Raw genomic sequence first — 20,011 nt, forward strand, 5'->3', positions numbered from 1 at the left:
TCCAGAGTTATTAATGTTTAAAGTGACAGTGGTCAGATGTGCAAAAACGCTCTGGTCCTAAGGTGTAAAATGGCCTGGTCCTTAAGGGGTTAAAGGGGTACTTTATTGGAAAACATTTGTTTTTTAATCAACTGGTGCCAGAAAGTTAAACAGATTTGTAAATTACTTCTATTTAAAAATCTTAACCCTTCCAGTACTTATCAGCTGCTGTATGTTCAGGGGAAGTTATTTTCTTTTTGAATTTCCTATCTCTCTGACCACAGTGCTCTCTGCTGACACCTCTGTCCATTTTAGGAACTGTCCAGCATAGGAGCAATTCCCCATAGCAAACCTATCCTGTTCTGGACAGTTTCTAAAACGAACAGATGTGTCAGCAGAGAGCACTGCGGTCAGACAGAAAGGAAAGTCAAAAAGAAAAGAACTTCATGTGGAGCATACAGCCGCTGAAAAGTACTGGAAGGATTAAGATTTTTAAATAGAAGTAATTTACAAATCTGTTTAACTTTCTTCCGGCACCAGTTAATTTTTTTTCAGGTGAGTACCCCTTTAATTTAAGCAGACCAAAATGTAGGCAGCTCTTTATTACATTGTCCAGGCATTTTTTTAGTTACTGCATTTCATTTGCATGTTATTAAATTGAAAGTTGACACCAGTTTGAGGCTACAGTACATGTGTACTTTAAACAATACACCCATCACACTAACTATAAAGTCAACACAAAAAGCATCTGGCTTCTTGGTCTAAGTGTTGTGTAGGTGTCTTATCCAGTTTAAGCTCTTAAGAATTATGGGACATAGCAACACCTACAGAGATTAATTATTGCCATAAATACCTTGTATAGCTAGAGGCTCTTCATGATCCTATTCCATTCCTCATATAATTAGTTTTCTTGGGTGATAGCACTGCTTGTCCCAAGGATAAAAAGGCGTAATTTGCTCATGTATGAGCAACTTATTCTGATTCTTGTATGCCACTTTACCAAGGAAGAGATGTGCAGAAATTGTGTATTTATTGTAATGTTTAAGAGGCCTCAGAAAAAACACATCACACTTATCATACTCCAAAAGAAAACAAACAGGCTATTCCAACCACTGTTAGAATAAACAAATCCAAATAATAAAGCCCAAATAGAAAACACTATAACCAATATTAAAGGGGTTCTCCGGTGCTTACACATCTTATGCCCTATCCAAAGGATAGGGGATAAGATGCCTGATCGCGGGAGTCCCGCAGCTGGGGATGCCCGTGATCATGGATGCGTCACCCCGTTTGTAATCAGTCCCCGGAGTGTGTTCTGATTACAAACGGGGTGCCGCGTGCATGATCACGGGGGTCCCCAGCGGCGGGACTCCTGCGATCAGGCATCTTATCCCCCTATCCTTTGGATAGGGGATAAGATGTGTAAGCAGCGGAGAACCCCTTTAATTACAAAAATGAAAAAGACTTTATTGGAAAAAACACTTAAAGGAAATCTGTCATCAGAATCACCCGCACTAAACCTGTTACACAGGCTTGTATCCTGATTAAAACGCTTCTTACCTGGTTAAAAACGGTTCAGCGGTTCTTAAGATATCTTTATTTTTAGTTTTCTGTTATTCCCTGGCTTGGGACTCAGTGGGAGGTGTTATCATCTGGGACTCGGCACACGTCATTCTAGCTGGGCGAATATTCATGAACTTATCCTCGCGGCCCTCCCCACCAGACCTAGAAAAAGGAGTTAGACTACGAGGATAAGTTCATGAATATTCATGAGCCGGGCGGCAGCTCCGCCCAGCTAGAATGACGTGTGGCCGAGTCCCAGATGATAACACCTCCCACTGAGTCCCAAGCCAGGGAATAACAGAAAACTAAAAATAAAGATATCTGAAGAACCGCTGAACCATTTTTAACCAGGTGAGGAGCTTTTTAATCAGGATCACCCGCACTACAAGCCCGTGTAACAGGTTTAGTGCGGGTGATTCTGATGACAGATTTCCTTTAAAGGATAAGTCTCATGCTCAAAAACGTATTTCCTATCCAAAGGATAGGGGATAAGTTATAGATCGTGGGGGTCTGAGTGCTGGGGCACCCCACAATCTCCTGTATGGCACCCCCATGCGCTAGCACAGGAGCGTGTCACAACCCTTGCCCGAAGCAGAGGCTGCTACGCCCCCTCCATATAGTTCTATGGGAGAGCCGTTCGGCAATCTTCAGCTCTCCCATAGAACTATATGAAGGGGGCGTGGCGGCTTCGGGCAGGGGTCGTGATGTTCTCCTATGCTAGTGCACGGGGGCTCAAAACAGGAGATCACGGGAGGCCCCAGGGGGATATCTTTTTGAGCATGGGACTTCATATGAAATGAGAAATCGTATAAAAGCAGAGGCACCAATAAGAACCCCTAAAGTACACACAACATAGTAAGGCTAGATTGCATCACATGATAAGTATATACACAACAAAACCCACAAAGGATAATTACAAAAATATAACGAGCATCATATAAATATCAATTTGTAAGCCAATGGGGAGAAATAGCAATTACAGCAGAAGTCCAAGTGTTTATAAAACAAACAATACTTTCTAGACTATGTATAGACCCCTTCTAGCCTTACTATGTTGTCTGTACTTTAGGGGTTATTATTGGTGCTTCTGCTTTTATACGATTATTTAACATCACACTTATGTTAAAGGGTTATAAGGTGATTTTAGTACCTACCTGCCAGACAGTAATGGACATACTTAGGAAGGATCTGTGCTTGTCTTGGGGCTAAATGACTATGTTGTGCTTCCACTATAATACTGCTGATTTCTTTTTGTGAAATGGCAATTCCCTGTGAGAGTTCCCTCCCTTCAACTACAAGTCCCAAATACCTTGTTTGTAAGTGTGAGGTCACTTTATTCCCTCCCACACATCAGCCACCCCACCCATTGAAGCACAGATGTGCTGCCTTCCATTCTTTGCTGTGAACAATAGACCAGTGTTTTCTAGCCAGGGTTCCTGCAGCTGTTGCAAAACTACAATTCACTGCAGAATGATCTCCTTCCCATCCAGCGGTCGCTCCACCCATTAAAGCAGACAGGCACCTTTTGAACACCTGACTAGTGATGTAATTTCTCGAGCCGCACTGCAACCTAGGAAAACCTGAGATGACACTCATTTTGTATGCTGTTAAAAATAAATATGGGAGCAAAGATCACATAAGAATTGCGAGACCACCATCAAACACAGGTGCAGACACTATATTATGAACTACACCAACTTTACAGCCCCTGTAGCATAATCAAATTAAATAAATACTGGAATACCCCTTTAACTTCATTATTTGTGCTGCACAGCCTATGCAGAAAATTGGTTCAAAGTAAGCAATGTTCACATTATGAAATATTGCTTTAGCAGTTTGCATTTTGGTATGTTACTGAGTATCTGGGTATGTGACATATAGGCTGACAAAGCAGCTGTCTGTTAGGGTAGACTGGTATTCATTCCAGGTCAGTGTGTTAACAACTTCATTTCCTTGACAAAAAAACACATTGTTATAAAACATAAAAGTGGAGAATTGTATTTCTGTACACTAATACTGACAATAATGAGGGGATGTGGTATGAATAGAGGTTAGCCACAGTTAGGCAAAACCTCTTTTTGTAAACTACCCATTCACTTAAATCAAATGACCACAATATTCCTTTTAACTGAAACCATTAGTTTTCCTACTGTGTGTATGTGTGAGGAATATTGTGTTTTTTGATTATTCCTTTTTCTGTTGAATTAAGCTTGACATTTTATGAACACAGCATATATCTTTGAGGAATACATCCCAGTTACTGAGATACACCAGCTTATATACCTGGTGCATGTTTGTGTTTTGCATCACATGCAACTTTTTGTGCTAAATGTGTGATATACAGTACAGTACATTTTGTAAAATTATTATTTTGATCCCTTGTATGCAAAGTATCACTCCTCCAGAACAAAAAGAGCTTGCTCTCTATTGTCATTTATTGGAGGTAGCATCCCTGTAAGTGAATGCTCAATCCCTTCAAAAACCTTGAAACATGACTCGGGATTATTAGCCAAGCCAGTATGAGAAGTTGCCCACCTGTAGACAGTTGTTTGTAGCCCCTTGTCAATACAGTGCAGGATGCTGGCTTGCTGGAAGAGAGGCCTTTGTTGTGGGACTGAGGGTGTAATGTGCCTCCTTGAGTAGTGCACCTAACTGGCACGTGGAGATTTTTAATCCATGCATCTAAATAATACAGACCGACAATGTAACCTTCCCAGGTCTGATCTGTCTTGGGGAATACTTAAAGGGGTACTCTGCTGAAAAACATCTTATCCCCTATCCAAAGGATAGGCGATGAGATGTCAGATTGCGAGGGTCCTGTTGTTGGGTACCCCGCGATCTCCGGCCTGGCAGCGGCGGCATCCAGAACACTGTAGTCGCCAGTCATCATGAGGAGCGGAGTTCGCTCCACGCATGGATGACTGGGGTGCTGCACCAGAGATCAGACATCTTATGCCCTTTGGATAGGCGATAAGATGTTGTTCGACGGAGTACCCCTTTAAAGTGGATCTGTGGTCACAAAAAAATTAGCTGCTGTAATCTATAGAAAGCTTATGGGGGGCTGAACACATACTTGTTTATAGTATGTTGATCCCGAGATATAGATATATTGGGCTGTGTTCTACTGTGTCTACGGAGCACTCTATTTACTGTGGCGGGGGCCAGTAGTATTTTTTTTATTTTTATGAAAATGGTATTAAAAAAGTCCACTGTTTGAAGCAAAGTTTATTTTGGTAGCCCAGGTCATAAAAAGTAAGCGGCAATACAACTGTCACGATTCGGCTTACAGGTTGTGGATCCTCTGTGTCAGCGAGGGATTGGCGTGGACCGTGCTGGTGGACCGGTTCTAAGAGGCTACTGGTGTTCACCAGAGCCCGCCGCAAAGCGGGATGGTCTTGCTGCGGCAGTAGCAACCAGGTCGTATCCACTAGCAACGGCTCAACCTCGCTGACTGCTGAGAAGGCGTGGGACAGAAGGACTAGGCAGAGGCAAGGTCAGACGTAGCAGAAGGTCGGGGCAGGCGGCAAGGTTCGTAGTCAATATGGATAGCAGGAGATCAGGTAACACAGGCTTGGACAACACTAAACGCTTTCACTGGCACAAGGCAACAAGATCCGGCAAGGGAGTGCAGGGGAAGTGATGTGATATAGCCAGGGAGCAGGTGGAAGCCAATTAAGCTAATTGGGCCTGGCACCAATCATTGGTGCACTGGCCCTTTAAGTCTCAGAGAGCTGGCGCGCGCGCCAGCACATGACAGCCGGGGACCGGGACGGGTAAGTGACTTGGGATGCGATTCGCGAGCAGGCGCGTCCCGCTGTGCGAATCGCATCCCCGCCGGCAATGTCATTGCAGCGCTCCCGGTCAGCGGGTCTGACCGGGGCGCTGCAGAGAGAGACGCCGTGAGCGCTCCGGGGAGGAGCGGGGACCCGGATCGCTCGGCGTAACAGTACCCCCCCCCCTTAGGTCTCCCCCTTTCTTTGTCCGGCAACTGCTTCCCATGGGATGAGGACACCGGGAGTGATTGAAGGGTTTTCTCAAAGGCAGGCCGTACAGCAGGAGTGGGAATGGGGAGGGAGGGCAGAGGGTGAAGCTTGGCACGGGGCAGGGTGTCACCAGGACGGGGGCCATGAGGAGGCAAGGCACAGTCCAGATAAGCCTTGGGGGAACCAGGTGTAGGAGGAGGCACTGAGGCTTGCCTGACGGGACTGGGAGGGGGGAGAGGCATTTCTTGTGGCAAGCAGAGTCCCAGTTCTTGATCTCCCCGGTGGTCCAGTCAAGGGTGGGAGAATGAAGCTGGAACCATGGCAGACCGAGGAGGACCTCAGAGGTGCAGTTGGGAAGGACAAAAAATTAAATCCTTTCGTGATGGGGTCCAATGCACATTAAGATGGGTTTTGTGCGGTAACGCACGGTGCAATCCAATCTAACTCCATAGACCACGGAAATGTATAGCGGCTTGACGAGACGGGTCACCGGGATGCAGAATTTATTCACCAAAGGATCCAAAATGAAATTCCCAGAGGCACCAGTGTCCAAGCAAGCCACGGCTGAGAGGGAGGAGTTGGCTGAAGGAGAAATCCGCACGGGCACCGTGAGACGTGGAGAAGCAGACTTTGAACCAAGAGACGCCACACCCACGTGAGCTGGGTGCGTGCGTGCGTTTCCCAGACGTGGAGGACGAATAGGGCAATCCACCAAGAAATGCTCGGTACTGGCACAGTACAGACAAAGATTTTCTTCCCTACGGCGATTCCTCTCTTCCTGGGTCAGGCGAGACCGATCCACTTGCATGGCCTCCTCGGCGGGAGGCCCAGGCGTAGATTGCAAAGGATACTGTGGGAGAGGTGCTCAGAGATCTAAGTCTTTTTCCTGGCGGAGCTCCTGATGTCTCTCAGAAAAACGCATGTCAATGCGGGTGGCCAAATGGATAAGTTCTTGCAGGCAGGAATCTCTCGTGCGGCCAGCACATCTTTGATGTTACTGGATAGGCCTTTTTTAAAGGTCGCGCAGAGAGCCTCGTTATTCCAAGATAATTCGGAAGCAAGAGTACGAAATTGGATGGCGTACTCGCCTACTGAAGAATTACCCTGGACCAGGTTCAGCAGGGCAGTCTCGGCAGAAGAAGCTCGGGCTGGTTCCTCGAAGACACTACGGACTTCAGCGAAGAAGGACTGGACTGTGGCTGTGGCAGGATCATTGTGGTCCCAGAGCGGTGTGGCCCAAGACAAGGCCTTTCCTGAAAGAAGGCTCACTACGAACGCCACCTTAGACCGTTCTGTAGGAAACAAGTCCGACAACATCTCCATATGCAGGGAACATTGAGACAAAAATCCACGGCAGAGTCTAGAGTCCCCATCAAATTTGTCCGGCAGGGACAAGCGGAGGCTAGGAGCGGCCACTCGCTGCGGAGGAGGTGCAGGAGCTGGCGGAGGAGATGGTTGCTGCTGTAGCAGAGGCAGAAGTTGCTGTAAAATGGCGGTCAACTGCGACAGCTGCTGTCCTTGTTGGGCAATCTGCTGCGATTGCTGAGCGACCACTGTGGTAAGGTCAGCGAGACTTGGCAGCGGCACCTCAGCGGGATCCATTGCCGGATCTACTGTCACGATTCGGCTTACAGGTTGTGGATCCTCTGTGTCAGCGAGGGATTGGCGTGGACCGTGCTGGTGGATCGGTTCTAAGAACAACTCTAAAAATCTCAAAGTTATTTATCAAAACACTCTGGTTGATAAGGCGCTAAACCTAACAATAAATTGCAGGAACACTTTCCTACCCTAGACATGCACCACTAGCCCCTTAAGCACCCTCAACACTATAATAGCCATATAATGGAATAATATTATTATATGATGCTGTGTAAAGCTGTGGCCTGTTCAGAAAACATCACCTGTCCTCATTCATGGGGAGCCTTAGCTCTACAGATCTGGTAGACAGCATTATCCATGTAGAGCTACAGCTCATTGCGAATGATGATTCCAATATTGGAGAAAAAGGATATATTTATTGGGGAACTGTACAATTAAAAGGAGGTTCTAGTGTTGGGCTGGCTCTATCGACTGGGCATACAGTTTATACGGTTGGGCATGGAGGTATGCAGGTTCCATAGCAAATCTTGCGGCATATTTTGTCCACTGATCTTGTAGCTGGACCTGTATAACCTTAACACCAATAGTTGCCCAAGCTAGTAGTATCCCAGCTGGTCCAATAAATGCTCAATTGGTGAAAAATCTGGTGACTGGGCAGACCAAGGAAGTGTTACAATCTATAGCATTTCTGGTTCCTTGTTCATAATTCCATTGCAAACAAAGTCAATGGGGACTGGCTGTCAATAGCAGGACACATAATGGGTGCGTGACACAAAATTTTCTTCTGCGAATGTGGTAACAGGGTGTGATGAGGGCAGATGTTGTTACCCTAGGGGCAGATGGCATTAACCCCTTGTATTTGTGACGCCAGGGCGTGGTTTAGCCTAAAACCACCCAAAGGTATACCGCTTGATCTGGGTTAGGCACGGGGGCAATAAAGACTCGTAAGCCAAGTTACGGACAATGGTAGCCTTACTGAAGGTAGACAGTTGTTAAAGTCTATACAGTTCAGCCAAGGTCCAAGGAGGTGACCAGTGACACAGACCTTAATCTTGCTGGGACTTTTAGAATGACTAGACAATTGAATGCAGACCACACTGACTTGACAGATGAAAGGGACTGACTTGACTTGACTCATAAAGCTGTGACTTTAGCTTACTTGAATTGATGGTGGCTGCAGGACTTGACTTTGAGGCCTTTGACTTTGAGTGCCACACACTATGCACGACTGCACTCGACCTCAGCAGGAAGCAAGAGCTCTAAGCTTCAAGAGAGAGAAGCTAGCTCCACCCAGGGCTTATATGGGGGAGACTAGCAGGAAGCCCATAGGTCACTCTTGGGATCACCTGGTCACTGATACCTCCTGGGTAACATCACATGACACAACTCTTAAACATACAACACATTTTATAATACAATACACTGCAGAACATATGTACAGGGGGGAAACAGGTGCAAGGGACCCTGGGGACACTGAAGTAGGCGGCCTGACAGGGCAGCAAAGGTAAGGGCTACATCTCCCATACTGAGCCACCACAAACTCCCCCTCTTAAATACAGTCGTCCTTGATGCCCAGTCCTGGAGGGCAGAGGACTGAAGTGGCCACTGGGGCCTAGTGACCGTTTCTGGGGCATTATGCAAAATGCCCTTCACAGGTCTGGTTATTGAACAAGGTAGAAACGAGTCCATGTAGCACTGTAAATGTCCATACGTGCTCTTTGGTTTGGTAAACATGTGGGATTAACGAGCTTTGTAACTGCTCTAGGAACACATTTTAGACCATAATACACGCAAGTTTGCAGATTGGGCTGCCGGAGGCTATCTACCCAAAGCTTTGGCTGCTGGGGCCCCTTGGTTCTTAGCACTTCTCCTCAGAACTCAACAAGTAGTGTGATACTATATAACCATTTTACCTCTGCATCATGTACTCTGCCTCTACACGTCTTACTTTTAGTTTCAGGGGAATCCTCTGGCCAGTAAAGAACCCTGTACAAAAATGTTAGACAGATATAAAACAATAAAGGGAACACTTGAACAACACAATGTAACACCAAATCACACTACTGTAAAATCACACGGTCCACTCAGGAAGCAACACTGATTGACAATCAATTTCACATGCTGTTGTGCAAATGGAACAGACAACGGGTGGAAATTATAGGCAATTAGCAAGCCACCCCCAATAAAGGAGTGGTTCTGCAGATGACCACAGACCCCTTCTCGGTTCCTATGCTTCCTGGCTATTTTGGTCCCTTTTGAATGCTACAACCCAGCAGCAGGACCACTACCTCTGCCATTGTGCAGGAGCACTGCCAGAGCCCTGCAAAATGATCTCTAGCAGGCCACAAATGTGCATGTGTCCACTCAAAAGGTCAGAAACAGACTCCATGAGGGTGGTATGAGGGACCGACATCCACAGGTGGGGGTTGTGCTTACAGCCCAACACCGTGCAGGACGTTTGGCAGTTGCCAGAGAACACCAAGATTGGCTCTTCACAGATGAAATCAGGTTCACACTGAGCACATGTGGCAGATGTGACAGAGTCTGGAGATGCTATGGAGAACATTCTGCTTCCTGCAACATCCTCCAGCATGACCGTTTGGCGGTGGGTCAGTAATGGTGTGGGGCGGCATTTCTTCGGGGTGCCGCACAGCCCTCCATGTGCTTGCCAGAGGTAGCCTGACTGCCATTAGGTACCGAGATGAGATCCTCAGACCCCTTGTGAGACCATATGCTGGTTCGGTTGGCCCTGGGTTCCTCCTAATGCAACACAATGCTAGACTTCATGTGGCTGGAGTGTGTCAGTAGTTCCTGCAAGAGGAAGGCTTTGATGCTATGGACTGGCCTGCCCATTCCCCAGACCTGAATCTGATTGAGCATATCTGGGACATCATGTCTCGCGCCATCCACCAATGCCACGTTTCCTCACAAGCTGTCCAGGAGTTGTAGGGAGGTCATACGGACACTTGGAGGCCACACACACTACTGAGCCTCATTTTTACTTGTTTTAAGGACATTACATCAAAGTTGGATCAGCCTGTAGTGTGGTTTTCCACTTTGAGTGTGACTCCATATCCAGACCTCCATGGGTTGATAAATTTGATTTTCATTGATAATTTTTGTGTGATTTTGTTGTCAGCACAGACGAAAGTATTTCATACGATTAGCTCATTCATTCAGATGTAGGATGTGTTATCTTAGTGTTCCCTTTATATTTTTGAGCAGTGTATTTACATTGGACATTTGTGGACTGGGACTATAAGTAATGTTACAGTCCTAACTGAAATGTTTACATATGAACTGACTATGTGTGGTACATAACCTTGTACACTATATTGTGAGCTAATCTTTGTACCTTGCAGGAATTTTTCCTTGTGTTAAGGTAGTGGCTACGCTTTTCCTGACTGGGTCAGGATACCTCCTATATAAATTGTCATGCCCAACAGACACTGTGCACCTTGACATTTTGTACAAACACATTATATACATTTTATTACAATACACAAAAACCATTATAGTACACAACATAAGTATTTACTTGTGCAAAGAGAATGAGCAAAAATATATTACTCTAACGGTATATACATATTTTCATTGTACCGCTCCACAGTCCTGGTACACTTTGGGAGTTCTTAGTAAGGAATCATGGCCAAAAGCCGGGCACATACACTTACGCAAATGGTTAGTTCGTAAGACACTTCTTCTGAAACATTGCATAACCTGTGGAGAACAAAATTATTTCACAAGGAAAGTTAGTGATATACAGTAGAATTATCACGGGTAGACTCCTTTAACTTGGGAACTTGCCATCCCAGCATCGCCGGTGGGACTGCTCCCGAGGCTGGGACATGTAACGAGGTGCCCCCTCTAATGGACTCACTCGGGTGTTTCAGTTCACCCGGGACAATGTGGACTCTGTAATGGTGGGGCTGATGGTGACCATTTGCACTGCAGCGGCTTGCGCCACTGGGGGAACAGCAGTTGGTGCCTTTTGGACCGGCCAAACCTCCTCTGCGGGAGTAGGCCGAGGCACTTCAGTTGGTGCCCGCTGGTTAGGCCAAACCTCCTCTACCACAGGAATAGGCCTGGGCACATTCACAGATGACTGTGGGTGATACTTTGGTGCCATGACAGGCGCTTTGGGCATGTAGACCTCCTCCTCCTGGACGGTACTTCTGACTTTAGGTGGCAGCAACCCAAAGGGATTGACATCCCAGTCATCCAATGGGAAGTAGGCAAACGGAATCTGGGTTCGATTCTTCGGACGGGACACCGCAACCGCCCACTCTCCTCTCAAGCACTGTACAGCTGTATACTCCACGATCTCCCTGCTCTCTAGAGAATGCAATGATGGGGGAGATAGCCTCTCTGCACTGCCCGACGATTAACCGAGATGGTCGCACCATGACGAGAGTCCATGAGGGTGCCAAACCCCCGCACTTTGTCAAATTTTATAACCATGGCTCTCCCTCTCGGGGATGTTCTAGCTTCCTAATGTACAGGGCCTCAATGCTTTTGTGTCCTGCTGCTGCGCTTGTCGCACCTCATATGGCAGCAGCTTTGGCCCATATCTTTCCATTCTTTGTGCCTTCAGCCCCTCTACAATCTCGGCCACCTGAGCTTCTCTTCTGGCCCTCTCGGACTGGGCTAGTGAGACTGGGGGTTGGGACTTCCCTCGCAAGGAAAGAAGGCGCTCCCTTATATATTGTATTTGTACAGGCTTATCGCCAAACAGCCTCTTTGATAAAGGTGTAAATAAAAAAAGGAAAAACAGGTGCGCTCCTAGTGCAGAGGATTTATATAAGCAGGTGCCCCTTCTTGGTGTATAGTCTGCGTACCAGAGCTTGTTGTGCTGCGGGCACAGCACCGTGATGTGCATGTAGAATCGCAAAGACGTTGGAGGTCAGCTGGCTGTTGCGTCATTCTCAAGTGGCCCATGGTCACTTTAGTAATGGGTAGACATCAAGTGGATCATATCTGTGAAAACTGGATTTTACCAGGCGCTTCTCTTGTTAAAAATGACAGTCCAGACCACACTTGGTGGATGTGCAGAAAAGAACAGTCAAGTTTATTGATAGTGCAACAAGTTTCGAGCCAGAGCAGGGCCCTTTAAAAATGGCCAAAATGGGTTCCTAAAAATAAAACCATAATACACAAAGAAGGTGCATGTGTGACAAGTTACATATAGTGTAGTTTGATTGAGATCTGTATAGATGCATGGTCGGGCTGTGCTGTAAACATAGCGATCAGTGTATGAATGAAGTCCAGAGCAAGGCCATTAAACAGCTATAGTACTGATGTCAGCATGACATCAGTGAACAGCAGCGCTGCGCGATGCCGAGAGTGGGACGGGACTGATGCGATCAGTCCACCCGTGTGTCTCCAGCACTGCAGAATACATAAAACCTCATGCTAGGAGGTAGGTGATCATGAGGCTCAGAAATTTCTTGATATCCAGGCACAGGTAATGTACACAGGATCTCTGTAGTGGGGAAGAAGGAGCAGGCAGAGATCGTGAGATAACAGAAAATAATAAGACATGAAAGAGCAATAGTAGGGACCATAATAGATAATAAGACATGAACAGAGCAATAGTAGGTATCATAATTGTGGTGTCCCGGTACCGTATCCTATCCGGTATCTTTTGTTGTGGGTCCCCATAGCCAGAGTCCCTAGGACGTCGGGGTCCCTATTGTCTTATCCACCCCCAGTCACCTCTCATCCCTATAGTGCTTATCCTGTAGCCATTTAGGATTTGTATGTGTAAGATTGTATAAATGTAAATAAATAGTTAATTACCTGTCCATAGCGTAGCAGGACCTGCGGGTCATGTGGTCAGGTGAACTCTATGGTATTTCTGCTTGAGGACCTTTGGAGGTCCCTGTGACGTAGTCAATCCCATCACACTGTGTAACCTTGAGTGACGGGTGTTCGGACCAATCATATTAGCCCCGCCCCCTGCCCATATAAGGGAGCGGTGGCCATGTTCTTGCTCTCTTGTTCCGGTGCAAGCAAGCAAGAAGCATCTGCGCTGCTGAGATCAGTGAGTCTAGGCCTGAACCTTGCGACGGTCAATAACTTCTAAATTCTGAGTGTATCAATCTCCAAGCACTCTGCAAGATCACCGGACCTTATCTATCCCCTAAATCCGGACGGATCTGCAATAATTACCCTAAATTCAGAGACTTTAGTCTATTTCAAGGTCTGCAACAGTTGTCAGTCATTGAGCTATATAAAGACTGTATTTCTGAGACTGTCATTGTTCACTGGATGTATCGCAAGCACTTAAAGGGGTAGTCCAGTGGTGAAAAACTTATCCCCTATCCTAAGGATAGGGGATAAGTTTGAGATCGCGGGGGGTCCGACCGCTGGGGCCCCCCGCGATCTCTCTGTACGGGGCCCCGGCTCTCCGCCGAGATAGCGGGTGTCGACCCCCGCACGAGGCGGCGGCCGACACGCCCCCTCAATACATCTCAATGGCAGAGGCGGAGATTGCCGAAGGCAGCGCTTCGGCTCTGCCATAGAGTTGTATTGAGGGGGCGTGTCGGACGCCGCTTTGTGCGGAGGTCGACACGCCCCCTTCCCGCGGGCTGTCGGGGCTCCGTACAGGAGATCGCGGGGGGCCCCAGGGGTCGGACCCCCCGCAATCTGCAACTTATCCCCTATCCTTAAGATAGGGGATAAGTTGTAAACCACTGAGTCACCACTGGGCTACTCCTTTAAGTAAAGTTTGTTCAAGTTCAAGTACCTTGTGGACCTTCAGTCATTTTATTACATGCACCTATCGTTTCTGGGAAGGGCGGCGATAGGCCGGAGAATTACCTCAGCATACTTGCCCTCAGCCTGGCGTCACGAACTATAGGGTTAACATTAACCCCTTACCTACTACAACATCCCAACTACCCTACACCCCCCAAGGCTACCACATAATAGATATAAGAATGAACAGAGCTGTCAGGATCCGGATACTGTGAGGATACTGGTGGTGGATCCTCTGTGTCAGTGGGGTGATGACGTGGGCCGTACCAAGGGAACGGAGTCTAAGGGGTTACTGGTTTTCACCAGAGCCCGCTGCAAAGCGGGATGGACTTGCAGTGGCAGGTAACCCCCAGGTCGTTCCACCCGATAGCGACTCAACCCCGACTGACAGCTGAGATAGGCGCGGTACAAGGGATTAGGCAAGAGCAAGGTCGGACGTAGCAGAAGGTCAGGGCAGGCAGCAAGGATCGTAGACAGGGGCAACGGCAGAGGGTTTGGAACACTGGTGTCACGATTCGGCTTCCAGGTAGTGGATCCTCTGTGTCAGCGAGGGATTGGCGTTGACCGTGCTAGTGGACCGGTTCTAAGAGGCTACTGGTTTTCACCAGAGCCCGCCGCAAAGCGGGATGGTCTTGCTGCGGCAGTAGCAACCAGGTCGTATCCACTAGCAACGGCTCTACCTCGCTGACTGCTGAGAAGGCGTGGGACAGAAGGACTAGGCAGAGGCAAGGTCAGACGTAGCAGAAGGTCGGGGGCAGGCGGCAAGGTTCGTAGTCAGGATGGGTAGCAGAAGTTCAGGTACACAGGCTTTGGACACACTAAACGCTTTCACTGGCACAAGGCAACAAGATCCGGCAAGGGAGTGCATGGGAGGAGGTCAGATATAGTCAGGGACCAGGTGGAAGCTAATTAAGCTAATTGGGCCAGGCACCAATCATTGGTGCACTGGCCCTTTAAGTCTCAGAGAGCTGGCGCGCGCGCGCCCTAGAGAGCGGAGCCGCGCGCGCCAGCACATGACAGCAGGGGACCGGGACGGGTAAGTGACCTGGGATGCGATTCGCGAGCGGGCGCGTCCCGCTGTGCGAATCGCATCCCCAACGGCCATGACAGTGCAGCGCTCCCGGTCAGCGGGACTGACCGGGGCGCTGCAGGGAGAAAGACGCCGTGAGCGCTCCGGGGAGGAGCGGGGACCCGGAGCGCTAGGCGTAACAGTACCCCCCCCCTTAGGTCTCCCCTTCTCTTTGTCCGGTAACTGCCTCCCCTGGGATGAGGACACCGGGAAAGAATGGAGGGTCTCCTCAACGGCAGGCAGTACAGCAGGAGTGGGAATGGGGAGGGAGGGCAGAGGGCGAGGCCTGGCACGGGGCAGTGTGACACCAGGACGGGGGCCATGGGGAGGCACAGAGGCTTGCCTGACGGGACTGGGAGGGGGGGAGAGGCACTTCCTGTGGCAGGCAGAGTCCCAGTTCTTGATCTCCCCGGTGGTTCAATCAAGGGTGGGGGAATGAAGCCGGAGCCATGGCAGACCGAGGAGGACCTCAGAGGTACAGCCGGGGAGAACGAAGAGCTCAATTCTCTCGAGGTGGGGTCCAATAGACATCAGGAGGGGTTCTGTGCGGTAACGCACGGTGCAGTCCAATCTGGCTCCGTTGACCGCGGAAATGAAGAGCGGCTTGACGAGACGGGTCACCGGGATGCTGAATTTATTAACAAACGACTCCAAAATAAAATTTCCAGAGGCACCAGAGTCCAAGCAGGCCACGGCTGAGAGGGAGGAGTTGGCTGTAGAAGAAATCCGCACGGGCACCGTGAGACGTGGAGAAGAAGACTTAGAACCAAAAGATGCAACACCCACGTGAGCTGGGTGCGTGCGTGCGTTTCCCAGGCGTGGAGGACGGATAGGGCAATCCACCAAGAAATGCTCAGTACTGGCACAGTACAGACAGAGATTTTCTTCTCTACGGCGATTCCTCTCTTCCTGGGTCAGGCGAGACCGATCCACTTGCATGGCCTCCTCGGCGGGAGGCCCAGGCGAAGACTGCAAAGGATGCTGTGGGAGAGGTGCCCAGAGATCTAAGTCTTTTTCCTGGCGGTGCTCTTGGTGTCGCTCAGAAAAACGCATGTCAATGCGGGTAGCCAAATGGATGAGTTCTTGGAGGTTGGCAGGAATCTCTCGTGCGGCCAGCACATCCTTGATGCGACTGGATAGGCCTTTTTTAAAGGTCGCGCAGAGAGCCTCATTATTCCAGGATAGTTCAGAAGCAAGAGTACGGAATTGTATGGCGTACTCGCCAACGGAAGAATTACCCTGGACCAGGTTCAGCAGGGCAGTCTCGGCAGAAGAGGCTCGGGCAGGTTCCTCGAAGACACTTCGGACTTCAGCGAAGAAAGACTGGACTGTGGCTGTGGCAGGATCATTGCGGTCCCAGAGCGGTGTGGCCCAAGACAAGGCCTTTCCTGAAAGAAGGCTTACTACGAACGCCACCTTAGACCGTTCTGTAGGAAACAAGTCCGACAACATCTCCATATGCAGGGAACACTGAGACAAAAATCCACGGCAGAGTCTAGAGTCCCCATCAAATTTGTCCGGCAGGGACAAGCGTAGGTTAGGAGCGGCCACTCGCTGCGGAGGAGGTGCAGGAGCTGGCGGAGGAGATGGTTGCTGCTGTAGCAGAGGCAGAAGTTGCTGTAACATGGCGGTCAACTGCGACAGCTGCTGTCCTTGTTGGGCAATCTGCTGCGATTGCTGAGCGACCACCGTGGGAAGATCAGCGAGACTTGGCAGCGGCACCTCAGCGGGATCCATGGCCGGATCTACTGTCACGATTCGGCTTCCAGGTAGTGGATCCTCTGTGTCAGCGAGGGATTGGCGTGGACCGTGCTAGTGGACCGGTTCTAAGAGGCTACTGGTTTTCACCAGAGCCCGCCGCAAAGCGGGATGGTCTTGCTGTGGCAGTAGCAACCAGGTCGTATCCACTAGCAACGGCTCTACCTCGCTGACTGCTGAGAAGGCGTGGGACAGAAGGACTAGGCAGAGGCAAGGTCAGACGTAGCAGAAGGTCGGGGGCAGGCGGCAAGGTTCGTAGTCAGGATGGGTAGCAGAAGTTCAGGTACACAGGCTTTGGACACACTAAACGCTTTCACTGGCACAAGGCAACAAGATCCGGCAAGGGAGTGCATGGGAGGAGGTCAGATATAGTCAGGGACCAGGTGGAAGCTAATTAAGCTAATTGGGCCAGGCACCAATCATTGGTGCACTGGCCCTTTAAGTCTCAGAGAGCTGGCGCGCGCGCGCCCTAGAGAGCGGAGCCGCGCGCGCCAGCACATGACAGCAGGGGACCGGGACGGGTAAGTGACCTGGGATGCGATTCGCGAGCGGGCGCGTCCCACTGTGCGAATCGCATCCCCAACGGCCATGACAGTGCAGCGCTCCCGGTCAGCGGGACTGACCGGGGCGCTGCAGGGAGAAAGACGCCGTGAGCGCTCCGGGGAGGAGCGGGGACCCGGAGCGCTAGGCGTAACAACTGGCTTGGGACATACACAGGAACGCTTTCACTGGCACAGTGAAGATCTGGCAATGCTGGGAAGGGGAAGTGAGATTTTATAATGAGGGCACAGGTGTGAGCACTGATTGAGCCAGGCGCCAATCAGTGGCACACTGGCCCTTTAAATCGCAGAGAGCGGCGGGACTGAGCCGACGGGGGATAGGACAGGTGAGGTGACTGGGATGCGAGCCGCAAGCGGGTCGCATCCCCGCCGGTGACATTAATGCAGCGCTACCGGTCAGCGAGTCTGACCGGGGCGCTGCGAGAAGGTGAACGCCGCGGCGTAACAAGAGCATAGATATAAGATATGAACAGAGCAATAGTAGGGACCATAATAGATTTAAGGAGGGGCAATTAGTGGTGTTATGAAACAGGATAGGTGGTAACTAAAACTAAAATACTGACTAGTAGGGTTAATCCAAAATGCCCCACATGAATATGATGGATGTTGTCATATTATAATGGGGTTATAAATTATGATGGATATCAGGAAGCATAGTGATGGATACTGGAATCAAAAACTATGACATGTGGCTGATCTGCATCATATTGTGAGCCTGAAATATCATATAAAATTGCATAAAATATGATTGCAACTGTGTAAAAAGTCAGATGATCCTTATGATAGGGAATAGTAATGATAATAATTCTAATGTTAATAAAAGACCGGTTATAAAACAGTTTTGACCATCTCATTGGGACCCCTCTGTGAAACTGTGGAGAGTTTGGACATCCAAAATACTTCTTTTTTCTGGAGTAACTCAAACCTGTTAGACATAAGTTCCGGAATATGGTTGATTGGAATAACGGTAATCAGGTCTTTTCCATCCGGGTGGCTGGTGGTGCAATGTCTGGAGACCCCATGTAAAAGAAATGTATTTCTTAGATTTTGTCTATGCTTATTCAAGCGGTTTCATAATGGTTGTATTGTACGTCTGACATATTGGAGTCCGCAGATGCATTTCAGTAGATAAATAACGTAAGAGGACTGACAGGTAAGTCTGAATTTTATGTTGAATTTTTCCCCAGTGCTATTGGAATGATATTCCGTTACCCCATTTCTTATCTCATTGCAACACAGGCACCGCTTGTTCTTACACTTATATGAACCTGCTGGTAAGCTGGAGTCCACAGTGATTTCAATCAAACTGCACTATATGTAACTTGTCACACGTGCACCTTCTTTGTGTATTATGGCTTTATTCTTATGAGTCCATTTTGGCAATTGTTACAGTTTTTAATTTATGTATTATGTAATTCTATGACCCTATGACCAGGTAGTAGTTGCTCCGAGTCCAATATATACATTTTCTTTGTTTTAATTCACCATGCCTGACTAAGAATCCTGCTTGGGCTCGGAACTTGTTGTTGCACTATCAATAAAATTGACTGTTCTTTTCTGCACATCCACCAAGTGTGGTCTGGACTGTCATTTTTAAGAGAAGCGCCTGGCAAAATCCTGTTTTCACGGATCTGATCCACTTGATGTCTATTTTGGTAAAGGTGGGGATTGGGGACGTGCTGCAGACTTCTGAGCCTGGGAGGTTTGGGGTAGAGGTAGAAGGAGGGGTAGAGAAAGTGGCCTCAGCCTTGGTACTCACTTCTGACTCCTCGGTGTGAATTTCGGCCCAGGTGGTGAGGGGACAGCCTCACCGACGATGATCCACAAGAAGATGCCAGCGTTCCCTCTCCAGGGTTTGTGGTCAGTCTCCATCATCATCTGCCAGCTCCTGAAACATTTGCGCCATGGCAACTTTCCAGCTGTCCTGCGCCATCTTGGGACACTCTGCACATGTGCTAGCCTGTTCCGCCATGTTGCTCCTCTGACTGACCTCTGTTGCTCTTCTGCGCTGCTCCTTTTATGCGGGACTTTGGGAAAATGGCCATGGGCTGGAAGTGCGTCATCGGTGCAACATGGTTTCTACACCCAGGGGTGGGTAACTGACCAGCGCAGGACATTTTCGCGTGCTTCTCCGGCACATCTTTAACCCTTGCAGGTACAGGCATTACTTGGTAACGTAACATAGCTTCAGACCTAATCTTGCAAATGGTTGAAACAGTACTTTTGTTCATCTCCCCCTCTATTTCACAAGCGCCACAAGTAAACCACTTTTCATTTGCAAAGTCCCATACTCTTTCTGGTGCAGACTTAAATCTCATTGGCATGTGGTTTTCAGCTAAACAAAGAGTTATTCAGTGCATACACAAAGTTTTCGAACCCTTTCACTTTTTTCACATTTTGCTAAAAATTAAAATAAAAAATAAAATCTATATTTATCCATTATTCTGCAGTCAATACCCCCATAATTTTTTGTAAATGTATTAAAAATGGAAGAATTCTTCCCTCCCATTTCTCTTGGTCATCTCTGAGATGTTTATACATCTTGACTGTTGTCCACTTGTGGTAATGGTAATTGACATGATTTGAAAAAGACACAGCCCTGTCTATAGAAGGTCTCAGAGCTGACAGTGCAAATCAGAGAAAAATCCAAGCTATAAAGAGGAAAAGAACTGCCTGTAGAGCTTAGAGATAGGATTGTGTGGAGCCACATATTTGGAGAAGGGTAAAAAAGGTTTGCTGTG

This window comes from Hyla sarda, chromosome 5, assembly GCF_029499605.1.
Source record: "Hyla sarda isolate aHylSar1 chromosome 5, aHylSar1.hap1, whole genome shotgun sequence".
Classification (NCBI taxonomy): Eukaryota; Metazoa; Chordata; class Amphibia; order Anura; family Hylidae; genus Hyla; species Hyla sarda.